Source organism: Suncus etruscus, chromosome 10 (genome assembly GCF_024139225.1).
Source record: "Suncus etruscus isolate mSunEtr1 chromosome 10, mSunEtr1.pri.cur, whole genome shotgun sequence".
In the NCBI taxonomy this organism is placed as follows: Eukaryota; Metazoa; Chordata; class Mammalia; order Eulipotyphla; family Soricidae; genus Suncus; species Suncus etruscus.
Window position 1 is genome coordinate 33,048,947 of NC_064857.1, and position 5,563 is coordinate 33,054,509.

Genomic DNA, 5,563 nt, shown 5'->3' on the forward strand with positions numbered 1-5,563 from the left:
CAGAGATTCATGTTTTTATGATGTTGCTGATTTTATTCTCCATGAAGTGTTTTTGACTATGTCACTTTTAGTAATACGTGGGATAATGAATAATCATATTTTTTGAAAACTGATTTGTATGAAAATATTTCTTTTATCTGAAAATAGAAATGAATTTATTAAGAAACAAATATATATTATTTTTTAAATTCTAGAAATAAATATGGTCCTCTATTCACTTCATCCTTTGCTGAAGAGCTCTTTTAAACCCTACCTGTAATGTATGTTTTGTTTTTTGGGCTACAGCTGGTGGTGCTCAGGTTTATTACTTCTTTGTGCAGGCCTCACTTCTATTTGTGCTTGCCAGAGGTCATATTTGGGCATATTAAGGACCTTAATGCCTAGTGTCTCTTTGGCTCCTTTATTTCATTCTGTTGTTTGACTTGGAAGAGTGGGTGAGGGAGGGAGGAGAAGAGGGGAGGGGTAAGGAGAGGAGGGAGAGAAGGGGAAGAATGGAAAGGAAGAGTGGAGAGGAATATTTTGGGGAGGGAGAAGAAAAAGAGGAGAGAGAAGGAGGAAGGGAGAATAGGAGAGAGAAAATAGGGAGAGAGAAGAGGGAAAAATATTTGGGGAAGGGAGGAAAAGAGAAAAGAGGGGGAGAAAAGAGAGAAAGAGAGGAGGGAAAGAAGAAATATTTGTGATCTGTTGCATATCTCCTGAAAGGAGAGGGAGAGGGAGGAAGGGAAGAAATGGGGTCATATTTTTTATGTGTTACATACCTTGTACAAGTTAAGTCTGTTCAATTTTTTCAGTTTGTGAATGAACCTCTTCCTATGAAAAATAATTTGAAAGCTATATATTTGGTTACATTTTAGTCTTTCTTAGTAGTGCTTGTCTGCTCCACCATTTACCATCCTACATATCCTCATAAATTGTGACATTTAGTAATTCCTTGAGGCTAACTAAGTGATTGGAAGAGAAAGAAAATTTTTGAACTACTTTTGATGGACAAAATATTTATACTTGTTCTTTGTCCTCCAAAGAGAGATTTAGTTTCTGCTTATGAATATAAGGATTCTTTGTTTAGTTTTTTAATGTCAGTGGTGCCACTACCAGCTTATCTCATGTTTCTCACCACTAGAAAAGGTAGGAATTCTCACACTTCCAGGGCTCCTCCAACCTTTTTTGTGAGGAACATATTTGAAATATATTTGATTTCTTTTTATGTTCCTAATAACACTTAATCCTGTCTGCATTACTTGTGAAGTTGTATCATCCATTCTTCTGTGCACACATTCAGGCTTTAAATTTTTCTCAGCGTTTCTCACTGTACTTCATTGATGCTGAAAAGCATCTCAATTAAATGTGAACCATTAGTTTTTTTTTTATTCATATGTAGTTTTAAATGTTTTGACTACATTTTTCTTTTTGAAGTTTTTATGTCGGTATTCTTTCAAGAATGGAATCTCAGAGTTAAACACCTGCCATCCACACACTATTACCACCTGCAGGTGAGCTGATCAAGGGGCTTGAAATCAAATGCTAAGAGCTATTCAGAATTTAGGCAAGAATGTCCATCCCTTGCTTAAAACTGACCCAAATCGTGTTGTGTTTCATCAATGGAGACAAGATGACATTAATCTGAAATCCTTGTTGATGTTTCAAAGCTAGCAATCATTTCCAGGGGTCCTCAAACTTTTTAAACAGGGGGCCAGTTCACTGTCCCTCAGACCATTGGAGGGTCTGACTATAGTAAAAACAAAACTTATGAACGAATTCTTATGCACACTGCATATATCTTATTTTGCAATGAAGAAACAAAACAGATACAAATATAATATGTGGCCTGCGGGCCATAGTTTGAGGACCACTGCGACTTTCCTCCTATGGTCAAGAAACTCCAAGAAGGTGACAGATTTCACCTCTGTATCATTGTCTGAGACATCATTTAGAGTCCACGAAAGGAGTGAAAAAACCACCTTGGGTAAGAAACATGGAATTTGTATGATGTGTTGCCCATAGTCTCTTAATCAGAGGTGACACTGTAATTAGCAGATAGTTTAGCAAATATCTACCTGGGCGCACATATGTAGCTCAAGGCCTAAATATTATTAATTAACCCTTAGGTACCTCTGTCTCAGGTACCTAAGGGTTAATGGTATATTTTCAATTTTTGTTTGTTTTTGGGCCTCATCCAGCTGTGCTCAGAAGTTACACCTGGCTATGCCCTCAGAAATTACTCATGGCAGGCTCTAGGGTCCATATGAAATTCATATAGGATGCTGGGAATTGAACATGAGTAAACCAAATTCTATCAGCCCTACCCACTGTGCTATTGCTCTGACTCCTGCTTTACACTTTAAAACTTAACACACACACAAATTTCAAGTTGGGAGGATAGGTAGTTCAAAGGACTGGAGCCCATGTTTTTCATACAGAAGGCCTGGATAATCCCTAGAACCACAGGTTCCCCAGAGCAACCTTGAAGCACCATTGTGTGAGACTCAAAAAATAAAATTGAATTCGGCTCTTAATTTCTCGTGGGCCAGTTATACTGCCACTGGGTGTCAACGATCCAGATTTTCATTAGGAGAAAAGTAGGAGCTGAAAAACTGAAAGTACATGTAGATTAGAAAATAAAACACAAGGAGAAAAAGCTAAGCGGGGTTTGGTGCTTGCTTTCTATATCAGAGTTATTTATGCTTTCCCTAGCCTACTGCTGATTTATTTATAGGAGAATTTTGGAGGATACATGTTTGAGGGAACACACTTGGTGGTGCTCAGGATTTGCTTCTGGCTCTGTGTTCAAAGATCACTACTTTTAGGGCTCAGAGTGTGGGTGCCCCAACCTGCAGGGACACCAATTAAGATGTGGTTATTCTTTCTTGGAGGGAGATCTCGCAAAAACAAAGACACAAAGACAGGCACGGAGACAGACAAAAGTGGGAAAAGGATTCCAGCCAAGTCCAAATCCAATTCCAATTTACTGAAACTCAAGGCCCGGCTTATATATTTTTTGTGGGCATAGTTCTGCTCGTATCTAGAGAACAGGCCAGATTGTTCAAATAACAGGACCCATTAGCAATTGAGATGGAATGTGCGGATAATGAGATCTGTCTCTATCAGGTCAGAATATACTGATAATGGAACTTATCTCCAGCAGGTGGAATATACAAATAAGGTGATTTTAAATGTTTACATTTAATTCTCAAGGCTACCTGCTTCGATCATAGTTCTGTGCCTGTCACAAGGCCCTTCATTATAACTACGTATTCTGCCTTTTCTAATGGACTCCCTACATCAGGGGACCAAATAAGGTGCCAAGGATTGAACAGAAGTTGACCCCTATGCAAAGCAAGCACCCTACTCATTGTACTATTGTTCTATCCTCTCATTGCCAAAATTTCTTAATTCTAGATTTTTTTTTTAACTTATGTGGAAAACGATAGTTGGAAAACTCATATGTAATGGAAATGTTAAAAAGGTCTTGCCATAAATTTATTCTTTATTTAGGTATTTCTAAATTCCCATAGTCTACAGGTGATATGACAAGATGTTATTTATTTACTTATTTGGTTTTTGGGTCACACCTGCCAGCACTCAGGGGTTACTCCTGGCTCTATGCTCAGAAATTGCTCCTGGCAGGCTCGGGGGACTATATGGGATGCCTGGATTCGAACCACCTTCCTTCTGCATGCAAGGCAAAACGCTTTACCTCCATGCTATCTCTCCGGTCCCTATTTATTTATTTTTTAAAAAAATAGCTTTTATTTGTTTTTTGGAGCACACCTGGCGGCACTGTGGTTGCTGCTGGCTCTGCGTTCAGAAATCGCTCCAGGCTTGGGGGACATTTTGGCATGCCTGGAATCAAACCTGAGTGTGTCCCAGGTTGTGTGCATGCAAGGCATACACCTTACCTCAGTGCTTTCATTCTAACTCCAGACAAGATGTTAATTTATGAAGACATTGTCAGTGGTATGAGTGCCTGGCAGTCAGAACTAGGAAAGTCTGCATGTTCCCACACAGGGCTGTATCTAAAATCTTGTCAGTCTACACAGTAATGAAGCTGCACCCGAGAATCACTTTTTTTTTAATAATAATAATAATAATTTTTATTTTGACCAAAGTGAATTACACATCTTTCACAGTAATATTTTAGGTACATATTAACATTGAATCAGGGGAATTCCCATCACCAAAGTTGTCCTCCCTCCACCCCAGTTCCCAGCTTGCATCCCATATTCCCCCCGCCCCAAATCACTTTTGAGCAAGCCAGCAGATAGAGAAAGCCACCCATAACCCACTGCAATGAATTCTTGGATTTTAAGTAAAGCAAGATAGAGGATTTAAAGAAGTTACTGTCACTAGCCCTAAGGCTTTCAGGATTCATCTTGTAGACTTAGGAACTAAAGCCTGATAAGACCTTTAATTAGTACCAATACACATCTAGAGAATGGTGGGTTCCTTTGAAGCAGGAGCAAAGGTCAGGAGAAAGAATAAGAAGACCATCAACTTCTCTCAACTCTACCCCTTGGCAACCTCCCGAAATCGAAAGCCCAGAGCGAGGCAACTTGAGAAAAAATATTTTTTCTTTTAAAAGCAACTTGAAACAATGGCAACACCATACTCATGGTTCCTGTATGTCACCGCATCTTTCCTCTTGAGATATGTAATTTCATATTTTAACACAGGGACATGTACTGGGACTCTCCATGCTGGAGAAGTCCACGTTCTCTCCTGAGTGATTTTTCTCTCAGATTTTCTCAGCCATTTCTGGGGTGGCAGAGGTAGATAAAGAGAAAGCAGCATATTTCTCCTGGAGGCAGCCACCTCTCCCTCCTCCCTACTTCACATAAGTCACCCAGGATACCTACTGCCATCAATTTAATCTGCATGAACTGGGAGCTTGGATTCACAGCCACTTGGATTTCCAGGGAACTATGATTCTCAGGCTAAGGTGAGTTAGGCTCTTCACAAGAAAAGAAGTCAATTCTAGTTTCCATTGGGGCTCAGGACAGTTGTGTTTCATTACAGAAAAGGACAGGATATAATAAAGCAGAAGAATTTTATTAAGAAGGAGAGAGACACGTTCAAGAAAAGACAAGGGTTTGTCCAGAGAAAGAAGAGAGCCCCGCATTGCTCTGGATGAGCTGATACACATGAATCTATTCCAAGCTTCAGGTGTTTGGCTGTTCTTGTATGCATATAAGAATTGTGACTAGGACATTATGAAGTTAAAGGACTTGAATTCTGCTGGTCTCTCTGTCCTTTTTTAATTTTATCAGAACTTTATGCCTGCCTATGCATCTTCAGAAGAGGGGTCCGTCCAGCTTTCAGTGTGAGTTAGCTATCTTGAGTCTCAAGTTGGCAGCAGAATTGCTCCTTTTCAAATGTCTCTTTAAACACTACTTAGGTTGATCACTTCTTTAAATTCACTTGTTAGTAGAATTCCTTAGTACCTACTTCAAAGGAATATTGATACCTCTATTTTCACTCTACAGAGCAGGCAAACCCTCAATAATTTGTGCTGAGTGTCTGCGCTTGCGAAGTTTCATAGCTTCTAAACGCGTCACAGACACTCATA